Source organism: Mustelus asterias, chromosome 2 (genome assembly GCF_964213995.1).
Source record: "Mustelus asterias chromosome 2, sMusAst1.hap1.1, whole genome shotgun sequence".
NCBI classification, from domain to species: domain Eukaryota; kingdom Metazoa; phylum Chordata; class Chondrichthyes; order Carcharhiniformes; family Triakidae; genus Mustelus; species Mustelus asterias.
In genome coordinates, this window is record NC_135802.1 from 49752394 (window position 1) to 49773680 (window position 21287).

General features: G+C 43.5%; 1 protein-coding gene across 1 annotated transcript in view; it reads left to right on the forward strand.

The window, feature by feature from the left end:
* The first annotated feature begins 676 nt into the window (after nucleotides 1-676).
* Nucleotides 677-21287, forward strand: part of steap2 (STEAP family member 2, metalloreductase) — a 48529-nt gene continuing 27918 nt past the window's right edge. Inside the window, exons 1-3 of the mRNA XM_078234881.1 lie at nucleotides 677-1561; nucleotides 20184-20228; nucleotides 20805-20879. The gene's annotated coding sequence lies outside the window, so the exon portion shown is untranslated. The remainder of the gene's footprint in view (nucleotides 1562-20183; nucleotides 20229-20804; nucleotides 20880-21287) is intronic.

Here is a 21287-nt window from a genome sequence, read left to right on the forward strand (position 1 = left end):
CCTCGAGCCTGTTCCGACATTCAATTAGACCTGTACATGAAATTTGGCAACTTTGACCGTGGAGTCGACTCTATTTCGGCTCAGGGTAGTAGCTAGGTTTGGGTTGTTGCTGAAAGTTATTGCATTACAAAATGATTGAAACTCGGCACGGATAAAGGCTTAGTTTGTCTTTCAATTCAGCTACAGAATCGCAAATGTAGGACAAACTATTGTATCAGAGAGGGATCCATTACCAATGGGCGAATATAAAGGTAATTATATCAGAGAGTTTTCTTGAACGTGTGGTCTCTTTCTTGTCGATCGATAGCTGAGAGATATGAAACATTCGACGGTTCATCAAGTCCTGGTTTGTTTATTTATATATGTGTGAAATCTCTGGAGCTGCAACAATAAAAGCAGAACAGCTCTTCTCTTCCTCTCTCTGCCTTTGTGCAGATGGAAGTTTCAATCTCCATAGTGCAAATACAACAAATTCACTGCATTCTGAACTGAACGATTCTTAAGATGAAGATGAATTGCTTACTCCTTGGTTGGGGTGGGACAGAGCCATTTCAAGCTATTTCAAACAGACTGCAGTAACAGTAAATGTTGAATGATAAAATAAATGAAAGCGTTGCTGGAGGGAGGGACGGGGGAGGGATTCATTGCTGCTGAATCCATTCACTGGGGACAAATACTCTCACCTCAGATTCCGATATGTAGTGGACCTTTCTATTTTAGATTTGGAGCCTGGTGATTGCCGGATATATCATGAGGGGGTTTTCCAGGCGTGAGCAGCCGCTTTCTAATTATTAGTTGTATTCTAGCTTCTGTGCTGAAGCTGGAAAGTCCCCCCCCCCCCCCTCCCCCCGTGAAGGTTGGAATGGAGCAGGCCCTGGGTTTGGAGCTAGTGAATTAGAGGCTTGTCACGGCAGCCGGAGTCGTCTCCGGTACTGTACTGTCCGATATTGCAGCCCAACCCGTTCACAATGCAACTTTTAGCGGATACAGCACATTCCTAGTTGGTTCCCCATCAAGAGGGGTCGGGGATTGGCACCGACGGAGACACAGAGAGATGTTCCAGTCTGTTATTTAGGGCAACGATGTCGATAGGGATCGAGCCGAGATCAAGAGCAGACAGAAAAGAGGCGATCACCAGTAAGAATCTCAGAGCCCAATTCAAACAGACTGTTCACATTACTCATTAGCATAACCAGCATCTCCAGAACGGTTTATGCTGGAGATTTCCGTATTTTATTTTACTGCTCTGATTGCCAACTAATGCCTCAATGTCAGGGGGCTAACTGGGTTTCCTTGGAATCCAGGTAATACACCTGGGAAAAGAAGATTGGCACCAATCGCATTTTATTTTCAGATAAACTCGTAATCCTGTCCTTTGAACCAGGCAGTTCTGCAATACGGGGTGTTGCTGGTCACTAACAATCAATCTGGCTCATTGATAGGATCTGGAGATTAAGGCAGCAATGATTCTCCCTCCTCGGTTGCAGACAACTATGTAATACAATAGTCCATGGATTCTTAGCTGGATAAGAAGCCAGAAGCTTAATAGAATTCTGACCTGGTAAGTTGTATATTATTAGTTGTTCAAATTCGTACAGTGTTCCTGAGCTGACAATAAGGGCAATATTGTTACTGATATTAACTTATTATTTGGGTTTTATAAATGGCTGTTCCTACAGGGACAGCACTTCATAATGGAAAAAATGAAATTCTGCATACGTAGTTTGTTTTGTAATTCAGCTTGGTAAAAAGTATGGTGGATTTATTTTTGGATATATTGGAGACCTGGGTGATGAAGCAAAAATGTTTACTGAAATAATAAGCCTCTGACTGAGCACCTGACCATGTTTTAAGTTCTCATCCTTGTTTTCAAATCTCCATGACTTCATCACTTCCTATCTCTGTAATTTCTTCGGGTACTGCAAGCCTCCAAGATATCTACATCCCTTCAATTCTGGTCTATCCAGCATCCCCAATTTTAATTGTCCTAGTTGCTGGCTGTTAAAGACCTGTGGAATTTTACTGGGCTGCTCGCCACGGGAATCAGAGCAGGCGAGGGAAGGTCCATTGACCTTGGCTGGGATTTTATGGTTTTGGGACATGTGAGGCCCCATATGTACACTGTTTCTCAGATTCTCACCTCACGCTTTCTGACCTAATTCCATTGTTGGTTGCTGAGCCTAGGTCCCAAGCCCTTCCCTAAATTTAACCACCCCACCCCACCTTTTCTACCCTCGACTCCTTTAAGATCCTCCTTGATACCTCCAAAACTGTCAAGCTTTTTATCTCATTTGTTGTAATATTTCTTCTGTCCCATGTTTATTTAAAAAAATGTATCTCTGAGACGCACCTTAGGACTTTTTTTCTAGGAAAATAAGTGTGTCCGGCCAGTTCTGAGAGAAAAATGGGCAGAGTTGCACTCATAAAAATCTCAGAACACCATTTAATTGTGGAATTTGACTTAGCCATTGTAAACCAGTGATTCTAGGATGTTCCCTTGCGTGGCATGACATCTGTGGTTTGAGTTAAACTGCATTGTCTAACTCACCATGCACAATGCCACATAAGATCAGCTTGTCATCCAATTGGCGTCTGCAAAATCTTCTTGTGAATGACACCACGGGTGTAAAGATACAAATCAAAAAATAACTACAGGTGTTGCACATGGTGTATCAAAATTGTATGCAAATATCACGCAGCTGGTTGGTACAAATTTCTTATTTGCAAAGGAGTGACAAATCAGACTTCCTTAACTAAACTACATAAAATTATCAGGAAAAGCAGCATGCACTAAGTCTATGAAACTATAATGAAAAAGCACTTTTTTGTTTCTTTAATATTCTGGATTCAAAATAAAATTTACATTATTTTAGAAACATAAAAAAACATATTTCACAAACACAATTAAATATGCCTAAGCAGTTGTATGTTTTTATGTGCATGCATTATGGTTTTTCAATGGCCTATAGGCTCAGAGTTGATATTCTATCCAGAACCAGCACCTTTTCAATGAAAGGAATTCTTGACCCCACCTATGTTTGCAATTCCTAGAATACCACAACTGAGCATGAGTGGTATAGAGAATTGTGAAACGTGTTTCATTGTAATTTTCTGTATTGCTGGAAACATGTCCATAACGGCATTTAAGAAATTGGTTTTCCAAATTATTTAGAAATATACTTGGATGTGAATTTACTTGATTATCAAATATTTAATAGAAACAGAGGTTACCCCCAGAGAGAGGTAAAGTCCAAGTGCTTTCACCATTCTGATTTTCCGTGTTCCTACAGAAAAGTCAAAAATAATAATTGTTATACATCAGGAAAGTTACAGGATGCAGCATTCATTGACTGTATCCCCAAATCTTAAATTTGTTGCAATCTCATAGATTTTCAAAAATGCACCTAATGCCTCTAAAGGCTTAAAAGGGGTCATTTTAACTGGCCGGGGTGGACAGGTATTAATGTGTGCTAGAGATGAATATATAGAAAGTGCTGGCTTGTCGGGAAGACAGCAGGAACTTACCAACTTCCACATCTGACTAAAGGTATTCATGAGCACATGGACAATCCCTGTTGCACAGTGGGATTAACTATTTACTTGTTATAAAAGTCAATTTATCTCATGTTTTGCCACGGATACTGGCTTTAACTGCCAACAGACAGGTTTTCCGGGATTCTGAGAACTGCGGGGATTGATGGGCTGGAGCAATTGGCAGGCTGGAAATCCTTAAATCGAGATATAAGGCAGTTGCTTCTTTGCCTAGCTGGTAGGCCGTGGCTCACAGAACTGGTTCTGCAAGTACGCATTGATTGTTTTAGAGGTGATTTCCAAGACATCAATGGTTATTTTCCACAACCTTGGTGTTTTTTGACTTTGAGCTGTACTTCCCATCTGTCAGCCTTCTCGGAAGAATAGGAGCAGTTTATGCTGCTCTACCTTTTTAAAAAATTTATTAGTGTCATAAGTAGACTTACATTCACACTGCAATGAAGTTATTGTGAAAATCCCCGAGTCGCCACACTCTGGTGCCTTTTTGGATACACTGAGGGAGAATTTAAAATGGCAAATGCAGTTATCCAGCACATCTTCGGACTGTGGGAGGAAACTGGAGCACCCAGAGAAAACCCACGTAGACACGTGGAGAACATGCAGACTACGCACAGGCAGTGACCCAAGCCGGGAATCGAAGTCATGTCCCTGGCACTGTGAGGCAGTAGTACTAACCACTGTGCCACCTTGCCACCCCAACAAGACGTGCAACAGCAACAATACAACTGAAGCAAGAGCAGCAGACACTATCTCCTCAGCCAGCTGCTGCTCCATTGGGCATAGGCAAAGAGTTTCAGTTTGCAGGTACACAGGTTCAGGATCAAATTTCTGGATATGAGTGCGCACCAGTGAACTGGAGGCTCAAACTCCCATTGGGTCAATATTGACATTTGCAGCCAGCAGAAACAATATCTCCTGTCAGGTGGACAAGGTGGCGATGCATTGGCAGTGATCTTCGAAGTCTCACAGCCTTGAACCTTTATGCATCTTCCATATTTGTTGAATCTTACAATCTGCTACGCAACCTCCCAGGTGATAGAAGCCAGCAATGCCCACATCCTGTAAATTAATTTTTAAAAAGATACCAAATAAGCTGCCATGATATCAGTCAAGTCTCCCACAGAATTTCCAACCTCCAAGCAGAGTCAGCGGCTGGTCTTGGAAGACAAGAGCTACCTTCTACGGACTTGATCGATCAGACATGAGAGTTGCTGCAGTTTACATACAGGACCACAATAACACTGATTATATTACTGGACTAGTAATCTGGAGTCTGGAATAATTTGGAGGCATATCCATAGCAGCTGGGAAATGTAAATTCGCTTAATTAAATCTGGGATAAACTAGTATCATTAATGATGACAAAACCATTGGACTCTTTTATAAAAACACATCTGAGTCACTAATGTCATTTAGAGAAGGAAATTTGCAATCCTACTTGGCCTGACCTACATGTGACTCCAGACCCACATGGTATGGTTTACTCTTAGCTGCCCTCTGAAATGGTCTAGCAGGCCACCTGGTTGTATTGAAAAAGAGAGCTCGTCGTCGTCATCTTCTTGAGGGCAATTAGGGATGGGCAATAAATGTTGACCTTGCCAGTGAATGAGTTAAAAAAGATTATCGGTATGTTCAATCTGTATTTTAGATGCCTGGACTGATCTGGGGCATGCAGCCTTCAGTGTGCATCAGCGAGAATGTTCAGAATGATGGTGGTCTATTATGCTTTGCACAACAATGGGACAGTACAAAGGACTGAAGCTGCAGGAGGTGGAAGGTTGTGACTGTTCTGAATTTTTTTGGAGGAGCAGGAACCCAATGTGGCCAGGATAGCTGCAGATCCTTGCTTTGCTACCAGGGATGCAGGAATAGACTCATTTAGACATCCTTCATCTAATCTGAGGCAGTGCACTCATTTACACACCAATGTGGAACCAATTGTGTGTCCTCAACCTTGCTAACACATTGTTTCCACAGCCAACAATCCATCCTCTCACTGGCATCCATTGCTTATCTTCCTGTCTTTCTGATATCGTTTCTCACAAGGCTGAAGGCCACCTGGCAGGCAACAATCAGGGTGGTTAGACAATGGAGCTTTGAAATCAATTTTATGGTGCATGAACATAGAACATATAATTGACAATTTAGACATCCACAACTACCAATTCTTTCTCTTCCTTTTCCTATTACTCTTAAGGAGTGGTGTTACCCTTGTGACTTTAGAGGAAAGCTTCTCATTTGCCTGCTCTGATGCTCAAATCCTTGCCACCAGTGTCCTCTGGGTATTGGAGTTCACAAGGACTGCCCCACCTGCCCCTGTGCAATTACAGACTCAGCCATTAAGATAAGGGGAAATATATGCTACTGTGACTGAGGAAGGGGTTCAAAGGAGGAGGAATAGGAATGTTTTGAGCAGAGTCCATACTTCCATGTCCATCTTCCCCCTCACCCACCTCGCCAGCACAGGTGAGGTAGAGAGAGGGTGTCTCAAGATGGAGGTATGCTCCTAGCACTTTTAAAGTCTTTGAGAATATAATTGGCCACAAATGGCACACTGCCTTTGTGGAACAGGAACGCCTCAACAGAGTGGCCAGTGGCTATTTGTAAGGTCGCTGCAAGGACAGGATTCTTAAATAATGAAACTGAGTGCTGATTCCTACCTCTTCTCCACTTCCCCTGCATTCAGACCACTGGCTTTCTCTCGCCACATTTTGGCTGGCTGGGGCTATAATAGGCCCTTTAATGGCTTCAGTTGGTTTCCTGCCATTTGTAGGTGGGAGCTGTCTCGCCTCTAACCCAGCCTTCTTAAACATAGTCTGAAGGTGGGCCCCTGTTGGCAAACACAGTAAGAAGTTTAACAACACCAGGTTAAAGTCCAACAGGTTTATTTGGTGGCTTTTGCTACCAAATAAACCTGTTGGACTTTAACCTGGTGTTGTTAAACTTCTTACTGTGTTTACCCCAGTCCAACACCGGCATCTCCACACCCTGTTGGCAAACCAGCACAGCAGTCAGTGCTGGCGTAATGACCTCAACAAGGCCCATGAGGTTGGCCTCTTGGAGTATGAGCTCCCTGATTGGGCAGACAACACTACCTCAGAGAGTCAGGTGGAAAACTCCAGGCCTATCCACCTCCGTTCACCTCCAATGGGTTTCCAAAGTTCTGCCCAGTGATTCAGGTTGATGACCTTTTATCCAATAGCATTAATCTTTCATGTGTTATCCTCACTGTTCTATTAAACCCTGCCATCACATGTGACTGATTAAACTCTTCTAGCTGGAGGTACAATGAAGAAGGAGAGATTATTCTGCTGGTATAACCCAAGGATAGGTTTTTTTTATTTGAATAATGTATTTTTAAAAAGCCTGGAGATATATTAATCTTGTTCATTTGTTGCTAAGCTGCAATATCATTAAATTTATTCAGCCTCTTACACATATACCAAGCTATAAGGTCTCTAGAGAACAAGGCATTGGGATTGGTTCTGAATTGCTGTCAGAGCCAGCACAGATTTGCCAGATGGCCTTTTTCTGTTCTGTAAACCTTCATCGTTCCTGGAGATTACACTCGTTGATGAATAGTTCCCACAGTGAAATGATTTAGGTCAAAGAATATTACGTTTTCCTTTTATTTAAACCATTTACCTTTTTTTCAGTCATATTTTTTGATTTGTTTTGAATTGGTTAAAACAGTGCGCCCTCAAACCAGCCATTATCACATTTTGGTTGGGTAATATCACAAAATGTAGCTTGGTGATAATGGTAGTTCAAATCAAATTCTGACCAACTGAACAGTAATACATCATCATGACTCTCCTGCACTGTAAACATTATTGGAATGTTAGGGTTTTCTCAATTCAATAGAACATTGATCAAATCAGTACAAATTTACTCTTGCTCGGAGGTGTCAAGTCAGTTGGTGCCTGGTGAAAGGGATCCTCATCAAACTGAATGGATTACATTAAAAGAAACCAAGGCCCTTATTCACCAGTTTCTGTTGACCTCACTTCGAGGTTACAAAGTATTAGTAGAATATGTCCAATGATATGATCTCATTGGTGTTACAACTGGTTGGGAAGATCCCAGAATGGAAAACTGTCTCAAAAGACCATAACTTTTACTCATTTTTAGAAAATGAGGAGGAATAGAGTTACACAACCACTAATTAATTTTAATAACATGAAAAATGTATTTACATTTATTAAATATGAAAAGTTTGATTATGATACAATACTCCTTTACTCACCCTTAGTTTCCCAAGTATACACAGATTTTAAGATTAACATGGGCTATAAAATACATCTTAGGCTATAATGGTGTCAATAACACAGAGTCCCTTTAAACACACAGACTGGCTGTGGTAAGACACTCACTCCACTCCGTACTCAAGTAAATGTCCGTGGACTTCTCCTTAAAATGGCCCCAGATGATTTCATTTGATTTATTATTGTATCAGGAGACAGTGAAAGCTATTGTTTCTTGCACGCTATACAGACAAAACATACCGTTCATAGAGTACATAGGAGAGAAGGAAAGGGTGCAGAATATAGTGTTGCAGTGCAGATAGGGTGAAGAAAAAGATCAGCTTAATATATGATAGGTCTATTCAAAATTGTGATGGCAGCAGGGAAGAAGCTGTCCTTGAGTTGGTTGGTATGTGTTCTTAGACTTTTTTATCTTTTTCCTGATGGAAGAAAGTGGAAGAGAGAATGTATGGGGTCCTTGATTATGCTGGCTGCTTTTTCAAGGCAGTGGGAAGTGTAGATGGAGTCAATGGATGGGAGGCTGGTTTGCATAATGGACTGGGCTACATTCACAACCCTTTGTAATTTCTTGTGGTAATGGTTAGAGAAGAGCCATACCAAGCTGTGATATATCTGGAAAGGATGCTTTCTATGATGCAACTGTAAAAATTGGTGAGAGTCATAGTGAACATGCCAAATTTCCTTAGCCTTCTAAGAAAGAAGAGGCATTGGTGAGATTTATTAACTATAGTGTTGGTGTGGAGGGACCAGGACAGATTGTTGGTGATCTGAACGCCTTGAAACTGTCGACCATTTCCACTTCATCACCATTGATGTAGACAGGGGCATGTTCCCCACTATGTTGACTGAAGTTGATGACTATCTCCTTTGTTTTACTGATATTGATGGAGAGATTATTGTCATCACACCATTTCACCATATTCTCTTGCCGGAATTTTACTGCCCAAGGCTCATAAGATCCCGCAAAAGGCCAACGGAGAATGCCATTCTGCGAGCCTCAAAATTCCGGCATCTATCTCATTCCTGTACTCCACCTCATCATTGTTTGAGATCCGACCATTACGGTGGTGTCATCAGCAAACTTGAAAATCGAACTGGAGGGGAATTTGGCCACATAGTTCGAGGTGTATAAGGAGTATACTAAGGGGCTGAGGATCCAGCCTTGAGGGATATCAGTGGATAATTGTGGAGGAGGTGTCATTACCTATCTTTACTGATTGCAGTCTGTGGGTTAGGAAGTCTAGGATCCAGATCCTTATACTGTGAACCATCTTGTCTCACTGCATTCCTGCTTCCACATGAGTGATTTCAAATTCTGCTTCCAAAAAGACACATTTTCAAATCTTATATTAAACAATGCATTCTCTTAACTGCTTCCAACAAAGTTTCACTTTCAAGTTTTACACCTCCCTCTTCAGGATTTCTTTTGTCTTAAAGGTTTTTACAAAAACTCCAAGGCCCGTCCACTGATTTTCATAGTTATATCAACTCACATTCCATAGGTTGTAATAAACTCTCAAAAAACCTGAAAACAACTTCAAATACCTTTCTAGCATTCCAGCCTTCTTCTCAGCTCTGCCTGTCTTTACTGAACATTTCTCTATTGTAGTACCTTTAACCTCAGGCTTCTTTCTCTAGTTTCCTTAAAGCTGGACTTTAAGCCTGTACAGTTGTTTTCTTAAACATTGCTCCATGGTATGGCTTTTCTTGCAGCAAAGCCAAGAAAAATGTTCTCTCTCCAACCTTCTAAACCAACTGCCAATGAATTCAACTAAAACCAAAACCCAAAAGCCTTTCTACCTTTAAAAGGGCTCCCAGTTGCTAAGCAATGACTTAATGCTTCTACTAAGTTTTATTTATTCATCATGCTATAAATTATCTAAGCACAGAAATACAGATTGCATTGAAGCTAAAACCCCCACACATACAAAGACCTTGGTCCAACAGGAATCTAACTATAGACTTAGCTTTCCTTGCACAAAAATACTAAATTAAACCCATGTCGCGCTATACTTTATTTCTAGTATTTACCAATACAAATCCATTAAAACAACCTTTGTTTTCCTAACACTAGAATGATGGGAGCAAAATTATTTGCCATGCAGTAGATGGTGTCAGCAGACAATGGAAGGGTGTCCCCTAATGTTACAATCATTAAACTTATCAGTTTTCTGAGTGCTTGGTTCCAGGAGATGTAGAGCAATATCTTTTGAAAACACCCTCTTTGCTCACTGAATGTAATATTTACATAATGTATTTGTTTTCCAATGGGATGCATTAGGTACACTGCACTAGGTAAGCTGTCTGAAACTCCTCCACCTAGCAAACATTTCACAGACTCTGAGACAGGTTTTCTTGTAGGGCACCTTGTATAGAGATATCAACCCTCTGTCCAGTGCCACTTAAGCGTAGTCAGATAGAAATTACATGATTGAGTTTGATTGACTCCACGTGATATCAAGGAATGGCTGGAGGCACAGGATAATGCAACGGATATAGCCCTGACAACATTTTGGTAATAGCACTGAAAACTTGAACTAGCCATGCCCCTAGCCAAGCTGTTCCAGTACAGCTACAACACCGACAATGTGGAAAATTGCCCAGATATATCATTTCCGCAAAAAGCAGGATAATGCAACCAGGCCAATTAACGCCCCATCAATCTTCTCTTGATCATCAGCAAAGCAATGGAAAGTGTCATCAACAATGCTTTCAAGCAGCACTTACTCAGCAATAACCTGCTCACTGATGTTCATTTTGGGTTCTACAAGGGGCACTCAGCTCCTGACCTCAATTGAGCCTTAGTCTAAACATGGACAAAAGAGCTGAATTCAAGAGGTGAAGTGAGAGTGACTGCCTTTGACATTAAGACAGCATTTGACTGTGTGTAGCATCAAGCAGCTCTAGCAAGACTGAATTCAATGGGAATTGGGGGAAATATCTCCACTGGTTGGAGTCATACCTAGCACAAAGGAAGATGGTTGTGATTTTTGGACATCAATTAACTTTGTCCTGGCATGTCGCTGCAGGAGGTCCTCAGGATAGTGTCCTAGGCCCAACCATCTTCAACTGTTTCACCAATGACCTTCACTCCATCATAAAGTCAGAAAAGAGGATGATTGTACAATGTTCTGCGCCATTTGTGATTCCTCAGATACTGAAGCAGTCTGTGTCCATTTGCAAAGAGATCTGGACAATATTCAAGCCTGGGCTGATAAATGGCAAGTAGTAATCACACCACACAAGTGGCAGACAATGACCATTGTTACAATGGGTCCCAGCTGAAGGACAGCACCGGGAGATCAGGAAAAAAACCTGAAGCTGGGGGATAGGACGGGTAGCTGGGGAAAACACCAGGAGCTGGGGGAAAGCAGTGGGGGCTGAGAAAAAGCAACAAGAGCTGGGGAGAAGCAGTTGGGGGGGGGGGGGGGGGGAGAGGGGGGGAACAGCAGGAGCAAAGGCCCCACATGTCCCCGAGTTTCTCTTTATTTCTACATATTCACAGCTACCAGTATTCACTGCTGCTCCAGCCTGTTTTTCTCTCTCATGTTTGTCGCTAATAGGCTCACTTGGAACTCAGAGGTGTTTTTTTTCGATAAGATGTGAACCATATGTACACTCAGGTGAATGTAAAAGATCCCATAACACAGTGAGGGGCAACCTAGGCTAGTGAGTGGGCCGTATGAGAGGCCCGCCTTCATCTCAGTGGGCCCAAGATTGAAACCAGGCATGTACACTAACCAGGATCCCATGAGTAAGATTAAATACATTTAATGCATGCCAAATATTTCTACTTAATCATTCAAATATTAATAGAACTGTCATCCACTTAAAATGGTAAAAACACAAGATATTTCTGCTTTCCTTCCATCATACACAGCCAATGTTGTGAATGTACATGCCATCAGCATGCACTTCACTTCACGTGCCTTTGCTTTACACGTCTATCACTTAGTAATACCGGCAGGAAAAAACTGGATGGAAATCAGCGAAACGTGACAACCCTGTGTGTGGGCAACAGTCAACAAAATGCCTTGTGGGCTACACTTGGAGCCCAGACCACATGTTGCCCATCATTGCCACAGCACCATTTTGAAGAAATCTTCCAAATATCCCTATTCCAATTTTTACCCCTCTCCCAACAGATTATCTGACTGTCATCACATTGCTGCTCGTAGGGGCCTTGCTGTACACCAATTAGTTGCTGGATTTCCAACATTACAACAGTGACTACTCTTCCAAAAGTATTTCATTCACCTTAAAAAGCTTTGCGATGTCCTGAGGCTGTGAAAGGTGTACTATAATGCAAGCCTTTTTTTAACCATATGTGGTGAACCATAGATGGTTACCACTATGGGTACTTGTACATATGTTACTCTTGTTACTGTTGGGGTTAGGGATGGGGTGTTCCACCTGTTGGCATTGTTCTGTGGTACACTCCGTTTGGCTCCGCCTTCTTACAGGAGTATAAAGGTCACTGCTACTTCCTAGTAGCCCTTAGTCTGGGATAGTATTGTTAAGCAGTATGCTCTATTCTTGTTGTGAATAAAAGCCTTTATTCCCGGGTACGTCCTAGCCTCCCGTGTGAATTAATCGCGCATCAATTTTATTCTCAACAAAATACCGAAAATTTTGTTCGAAGAAAAATGGAGCAGATGCCGAAACCCGATCGGCTAACCTTGGATCCGTGTGCCGCTGGAGCGTCGAATACTTTCGACCATTGGTTGAAGTGTTTCAAGGATTACATCGACGCCTCGACAGCAGTCCAGACCGACGCCGACAGATTGCGGGTCCTCCACGCCAGGGTGAGCGACACTGTGTATGCAACAATCCATGATTCCCAAAATTACAAAGAGGCCATCGAATTACTCAAGAAGCTGTACCATAAACAGCCGAACAAAATTCATGCTCGTCACCTATTAGCCACTCAACGGCGGCAGCCCGGCGAAACTACGGGACAGTACCTGCGCGAACTTCAACAGCTAGCCAGAGCCTGCAATTGCAAGGAGGTGTCGGCCACTCAATACACCAACGATCTGATCCGAGATGCGTTCGTGGTGGGAATCGGCTCATCCTATATTCGCCTGCGGCTGCTAGAGCAGGGTAACTTGGACCTGGATAAGACGGTAGAATTGGCCGATGCAATGGAAACGGCCTCCAGAAGTCTTGAAACCTACCCCACCGACCACGTGGGAACATCGTGGCAAGTACAGCCACCGCTTCAACTGTACTCGGCGGCTCCTAGGAACGGCACGATAATGCTCTCAACTTCAGACCTGACGGCTGCGGCAGCTCCTGGAGGCCCACGGTGCTATTTCTGCGGATTGGTGAAGCACCCTCATCAGAGATGTCCGGCCAGGACGGTGTTTTGCTCCGCCTGTGGGAAGAAAGGGCACAATGCAAAAGTGTGCCGAGCAAAGACCCCTTCCAAGCCCAGCAGTTCTGCGTGTGACTCCCCAGGATCCATCTCCTCGTCTCCGGCCTCGTCGATGTCTTCAGCCACGTGCGATTCACGGGCGCCGCCATTTCCTATGACGACGATGCAAGCCACGTGCGACATGCGGCTGCCGCCATTTTCAACATCATCGACCACGTGCGATTCGTGGGCGCAGCCATTTTGGTCGACACCGGCCGCAGAAGACCAGCAGGGGTCCTCGTCGTCGGCTATCTCAACTGCGTGCAGTTACACTCGGGATCCAACAGTGGCATCAATCATCCTGGACCAGGCCAAGCCTCACGGACTCGACAAGTCCATGATGGACATAGAGGTAAACGGGCGCCTGGCGCATTGCCTGTTTGACAGCGGGAGCATGGAGAGCTTCATCCATCCGGATACAGTGAAACGGTGCGCTCTCTGTGTGCAAACTGTCAGGCAGACAATCTCCATGGCGTCGAGGTCCCGATCTGTTATCGTTCTTGGGAGCTGTGTGGTAACCTTAACGGTGCAGGGCACAGTTTACGTGAACTTCAGGCTCCTCGTGTTACCGCACCTTTGCGCTCCGGTACTCCTGGGGCTCAACTTTATGGTCCACCTGAAGAGTGTGACCCTGCAGTACGATGGGCCACTCCCTCCTCTTTCAGTGGGAGAACAGCAGCCTCCAAATTGTCCAGCGCGCTCCACATGCAGTCTCTCGACACTCAAAATTACCCCGCCTTCCCAATTCGAAAATCTCGTGCCAGGCTGCAAGCCCATCGCGACTAAGAGCAGGCGTTACAGCGTTGAGGATCGGATCTTTATTCGATCTGAGGTTCAGCGGCTCCTCAGGGAAGGGGTCATTCAACCTAGCACTAGCCCATGGAGAGCACAAGTCGTGGTGGTCAAGACTGGAGATAAGCCCCAGATGTTCATAGACTATAGTCAGACCATTAATAGGTACATGCAGCTGGACGCGTACCCTCTCCCGCGCATATCTGACATGGTCAACCAGATTGCACAGTACCGGGTGTTCTCCACCATCGACTTGAAGTCAGCCTACCACCAGCTCCCCATTCGCCCAGAGGACCGCAAATACACGGCCTTTGAGGCGGATGGCCGTCTCTACCACTTTTTAAGAGTCCCTTTCGGCGTCACAAATGGGGTCTCGGTCTTCCAGCGTGAGATGGACCGAATGGTGGACCAAAACGGGCTACGGGCTACCTTCCCGTACCTGGACAACATCACTATCTGCGGCCATGACCAGCAGGACCACGATGCCAACCTCCAGAAGTTTTTACGCCCTGCGACTCTCCTGAACCTGACCTATAACAAGGAGAAGTGCATATTCAGCAAGCACCGCCTAGCAATCCTCGGATACGTGGTGGAAAACGGGGTCATCAGCCCCGATCCAGACTGTATGCGTCCCCTCCTTGAACTTCCCCTACCCACTAGCATCAAAGCACTGAGAAGATGCTTCGGCTTCTTCTCGTACTATGCACAGTGGGTTCCCAATTACGCGGCCAAAGCCCGTCCGCTCATAAAATCTACCTCTTTTCCCCTGACAGCAGAGGCTCGCCTAGCCTTTGAAGGGATAAAAGCCGACATCGCGAAAGCCACGATGCACGCTGTTGATGAGTCCATCCCCTTTCAGGTGGAGAGTGATGCATCTGATTTCGCCCTGGCCGCCACACTTAACCAGGCGGGCAGGCCTGTCGCCTTTTTCTCTCGCACCCTCCAAGGCCCTGAAATTCGGCACTCCTCTGTGGAGAAAGAGGCTCAGGCCATTGTGGAGGCCGTACGGCATTAGCGCCATTATTTGGCTGGCAAACGGTTTACCCTGCTCACGGACCAGCGGTCCGTGGCCTTCATGTTCAACAACACGTTAAAGGGAAAAATTAAGAATGATAAAATCTTGAGGTGGAGAATCGAACTCTCCACCTACAACTATGATACCGTCCGGGGAAGCTCAATGAGTCCTCAGATGCCCTGTCGTGTGGAACATGTGCCAGTGTGCAGGAGGACCGGTTACAGGCCCTCCACAATGATCTGTGCCATCCGGGGATCACTCGGCTCTTCCATTTTGTAAAGGCTCGGAATCTGTCCTACTCTATAGAGGATGTCAGGTCGATAACTCGAAGCTGCCAGGTATGTGCAGAGTGCAAGCCGCACTTCTACCGGCCTGACAGGGCACACCTCATTAAGGCCACTCGCCCTTTTGAACGACTGAGTGTCGACTTCAAGGGCCCCCTTCCTTCAACAGATCGGAATGTGTATTTCCTCAACATGGTTGACGAATACTCCCGATTCCCCTTTGCCATCCCCTGTTCTGACATGTCCTCTGCCACGGTCATCAAAGCCCTGCGGAGTCTTTTTACCCTGTTCGGCTACCCCAGTTATATCCACAGTGATAGGGGTTTGTCGTTTATGAGCGACGACTTGAGGCAATACCTGCCCTCTAAAGGAATTGCCTCAAGTAGGACTACGAGTTATAACCCCCGGGGTAACGGACAGGTCGAGAGAGAAAACGCTACAGTCTGGAAGGCTGTTTTACTGGCGTTAAGGTCTAGGGGTCTTCCAGTCTCCCGTTGGCAAGAGGTAATTTCTGATGTGCTCCATTCAATCCGGTCCCTCCTGTGTACAGCAACCAACGCTACCCCACATGAGCGGATGTTTACCTTCCCTAGGAAGTCTTCCTCTGGGACCTCACTGCCATCTTGGTTGACATACTCAGGACCTGTCCTCCTGCGGCAGCATGTTAGGACCCGCAAGTCCGACCCTTTGGTTGAACAGGTCCATCTCCTCCACGCCAACCATTATTATGCCTATGTGGCATATCCTGACTGGCGAGAGGACACGGTCTCTATCAGAGATGTGGCGCCTGCAGGGGACCTGGAAACCCCTGTAACTCCCGCACCCCTGGTTAGGATTCCTTTGCCCATTCTCTCCCCTCCTGACACCGGCGCGGGCAGCATCGGGACCTCAACTTAATCCTCTTACTGCCATGTACAGCTTGCCTGAGTCCAGGAGATTGTCGCCACCTCGAGGTCCACAGGTGTGTGAGGAACTGGAGGAGTCACTGGGCACCACCTCGGAGAGAGGGTCACCACCACGGTCACCAGAACCGGCACTGGAGCCAGTGCTGCGGAGGTCGCAGAGACGGTGCGGACCTCCGATACGGCTGAACTTGTGAACATGTGGACAGTTCGTATTGTCTCCTTACCCCACCGGCCTTTGTTTTTAAAGGAGGGGTGAATGTGGTGAACCATAGATGGTTACCACTATGGGTACTTGTACATATGTTACTCTTGTTACTGTTGGGGTTAGGGTTGGGGTGTTCTACCTGTTGGCATTGTTCTGTGGTACACTCCGTTTGGCTCCGCCTTCTTACAGGAGTATAAAGGTCACTGCTACTTCCTAGTAGCCCTTAGTCTGGGATAGTATTGTTAAGCAGTATGCTCTATTCTTCTTGTGAATAAAAGCCTTTATTCCCGGGTACGTCCTAGCCTCCCGTGTGAATTAATCGCGCATCACCATAAAAATGGAACTATGTGATTTAAGCAAATTACTGTGGATGCTGGAATCTGAAACAAAAATAGGAAATGCTCTGATGAACAGTCATCCAGACTTGAAATGTTCTTTTCTCCACAGATGCTGTCAGACTTGCTAAGATTTTTCAGCACTTCCTGTTCTAATTTTGTCATTTGTTGAGGAAACTGTTACTTTGAAATTACAGTAAAATATGTCTGAAACCCAGTGTTGATTGTTAATCAGGTGGTCTTCTAGTATAGGCTGAACTGATATTTTTCTCCGTTTATCATTCAGATTGACCTTGGGTAAGGACTTTGGGTAACTTGAGTTTGTTGAGATGATACATTAGGGCGATAAAACATATTTCCAGCTCTGTATATGGGACTAGGAAAGGTCCTAATAATAATTGAACCCATTATGCCCAGTTCTAGTGGAACTACACATGACCTTAACCTTGGAAATCTATCTGTCACAGTATCAGCAGGAGTGATTCTTGGAGGTGGCACAGTGGTTAGCATTGCTGCCTCACAGACCCAGGGACCTGGGTTCGATTCCTGGCTTGAGTCACTGTCTATGTGGAGTCTGCATGTTCTCCCTGTGTCTGCATGGCTTTCCTCCGGGTGCTCCGGTTTCCTTCCACAGTCCAAAAGACGTGCTGGTTAGGTGCATTAACCATGCTAAATTCTCCCTCAGTGTACCTGAACGGGCACCAGAGTGTGGAGACTAGGGGATTTTCACAATAACTTCATTACAGTGTTAACGTAAGCCTACTTATGAACTAATAAATAAACTTTAAACTTTTGTACAGTTGAACAGAGACAAAGTCCAGTGTTCACATTGAGGACACACTCCATCTTGTTGTGTGGCACTACTGCTATGCGAAATGGGATAAATTCAGAAGAAATCTAACAGCTCAAAACTGGACATCCATGAGGCAGTGTGGGTCACCAGTAGCAAAATCATATTCCATCACAATATGTCAGCGTGTGGTCTGGCATAACACTCACCCTATTACCATAGCTTTGTAGTCCTATCACATCCAGTCATGAATGTTGGCAGTGAATTAAACAACTAACAGGACTCCACAAACATCCCCATTCTCAACAACGGCAGAGGCCAACACGTGAGTGCAAAACATAAGGCAGACGTTTTTGCAATCACCTTCAGTCAGAAGTTAAGTGGATGATTCATCTCAACCTCCATAAGAGGCCCCACCATCATGAATGTCATTCTTCAATGGATTCACTACATGTGATATCAAAAAATGGCTGACTGATCTGGATTAATGGGTAGTAAAGACTTCTGCTACAAAACTAGCCACACCACTAGCCAAATTGACAAAATATATCCTGCCTACAGGATAACTGTGGTTAATTCGCTTCTCATTTTTCAAAATTTGTTTTGCTTAAATTTAAAGTCTTAATTTGTGACTCCTGTTTCTTCTGCCCAAATCTGATATCAAAGTTAGTTATGTTATGGTCAATGTTTGCAAGATGCTCTCTTACTGTCAGTTTGCTGACTAATTCTGGTTCATTACTCATCACGTACTTAATGGCCTGCTTCCATGTTCATTCTAAAAACACATTTGTTCTAGAAAACTGTCCAGACTACACGCTAGAAATTCATTGCTTCACGACTTCAGCTGTTCTTTTTCTTCCAGTCTTTGTAAAAAATGAAAGTTTCCATTTTCACCATGTTAAATGCCCAACGTTACTGTTTCAATTCCATTTTCCTCATTGATTACAATCCATTTTCTAGAATCTGAAGTGTTGTCATTAGAATGTGCTTTCTTGCTTTGCACCTTATCGCACATTGTTTTCCCCTTTGGGCAATTGTGGCAAAGTGTTGGAAGGATTTGCAACCACATCATGAACGCTCTTTCCAGGGTTAACAAGTCCTGGAGTGGGACTTGAATCTGGAGCATCAGGCTGAGAGGCAGGGACACTACCTACTGAACCACGAGACCACCAGTATGTTCTGGAAGGTCTTGTTGAAGTTAGTCATAATACTGTGTCACAGATTTATTATTTTAGAATATGTCTCCATGTTTTAAATTCAGTCCAGAATTTTAAATTGTTACAAAACAGATACATTTTTTTTAGATTTCCATACAGCAGTTGTGAAGATTTGAAGTGGAACTGAAAGCTAACTTAGCATAACTGATTTTAAATTTTTTGTGACAGTTTCTGATGGATCACTTGTATAGCTTTTCGTGTCCAAGCAAGCATTAAAGCATATTGTTATATGGATGGTATTCATAACTGAAACAAGAGCAGAGTAAAACCTGTAAAAGTAATGTGTTTGTAATGTTACTTTTGTTCCAGTGTGGAAATCCAAAGCACAAAAGTGTTCAACTGTTGTGACCACAATTTGACTGTTCATAGTTTGTTGAAAAGATTTTCCATGATTTGATACGAAGTTAATTTCATACAGAATAGAGTTCAGCCTTTGCCCTATTCTTTAGATACATTGGTTTGAATTAGACATATGTTTAGGAGGTCTTGTGGCACAGAGGGTAACATCCCTGCCTTTGAGCTAGAAGCTTTGGGTTTGAGTTCCACCCCAGGACTTGATGGTGAAGGAAAGCGTTCATAATGCAGCCAAACTGGTTGAGTATCAACTTGCAAATTCGTCCAACATGTCAGTGGCTAGTGGTAAGAGTGGAAAAGACTCAAGGCATGCTTGGTGCAGGGTGGCATCCCTCAAACTATAAGCCTCCGGCAACAGGCTAGCGACTTGTTCCAGGAATAACTGGCTATGGAAACAGTTGAAAATCTGCCTTCGTGCACCAGTAGGTTGTGGGAAGAGAATTGAAATTGGAGATATATATTTAGTCAAAGAAGTGGATAGATATCAATTGTTCATTTCTTAGATTTTCTTCAGAAAATAATGCTTTCTATTACCATGGGTACTCGCATGTTCTGCCAGCATGGCTAAGCCTTCATTAAACAGGAGGTTTTTTGTACTTCCTTCTCAGGATGTGGATGTCACTGGCATGGCTGGTAATTAATACCCATATCTATTTGCCTTTGAGATTGTAATGGTGGATCATCATCTTGAACCACAGCAATCCTTGTGGTGAAAATGCTAGATAGGGTGCTCCAGGATTTTGATCCAGTGTGAATGAGGTGATGTTGATACATGCCGATGGTGTGTGACTGTGACGAGAACTTGCTGCCTGAAAGAGGTTAGGGTGAAGTATTTTTATTGGCAACTTGAGATGAAGAATTTGAGTATTGGGCAATTAATATCCGTTTTAGAGTGATCCTTCCTTTTCCTCTCGTCCCACCTCCATAAGCACATCAGAGGGCAAAACAGCAAATGCATGTCATGACAAAACTCACATTCAATTAAAAATCTGTACTATATGCAACAGAATAATGGTTTTGTGATTAATGGATTGTTATATTGGTCTTTTGTAGCATATTTTCTGATACCAGCAACAAAGATTTGTACATTTCTTGAAGGTATGTCACTTTTTTTTATTTTTGTATCTTCACTATTATTATTTGGGAGGGGTGGATGAGGGTGATTAATTCAGCCCAACTGTAGACTTATAAAGTGTTAATCACAAACACAGACAATATTCAATTGGATCCAGAGCTTGAAATTAAATCGGTAACTATGAAGTTATTGATCCTGTAAATATTATTTGTTAGAAGTGGGTTAAGTGTGTGTTGTCAGAATGTCTGACTATTGCTAATATGAATAAAACTTAAAATATATGGTAATAAACTAAAAAACTTATTAATGTATTTCCAATGACAATATTTGCTAGCCAACATTCCAGATTCATTATTGCACTCCAGTGTCAAAAAGCATAAGGGAAACAAGAGAGGAGGGGAAAACACAGAAGGGGCTGGTAAATGACTCACTCTGTCGAATTGTGACGTTCTGCCGGACAGGACACTATATGCATACAAATGAATCCCTGATGTTGCCTTTCAACAAAAAAAACAGTCATTCAGGACAAGAAAAGCATTTCTCAAAGTCACACATGCAGCCATCCTAATGTTAATAATGGTCTCTCTTTTTCCTGGCAGATCACACTTCCATTAGGCATAGCTAATATTTATCCAGAGAGATCAGTAAAAGCGGTGGTGTGGCTTTACAACAAGGTCAGTAAGCAATTCTTGCATTTGTCCTTCTGATAGCAGCGTTCTGCTCATAGTTCGATGCTATTTTTCTTTGCTTTTTAGTCAATTGGTTAAAATATTTGATAATTTTGAAGTAAGTATTTTTTTCCTACGTATTTGCCAATTTAATAAGAATCTCTCCTTTATAAAAAATGCGATGATCAGTTGAGAGTGATATGGTATATAATTTTAAACATTGAAATACATCATTGTAAATGCCTGTAGAATTCAAATCAAATGCTGCATTTAGCCTTGTGCTTGTATAAATGTTGCTGTGGGGATGTATCGTTTTGTGTCTTGCATGTAGCAATTAATATTTCCATCACTAGCCAGTTTTATGTCAAGTTTAACTTAGAACCTGTTTCAGTGAATTATTAGTGAACATGTTTT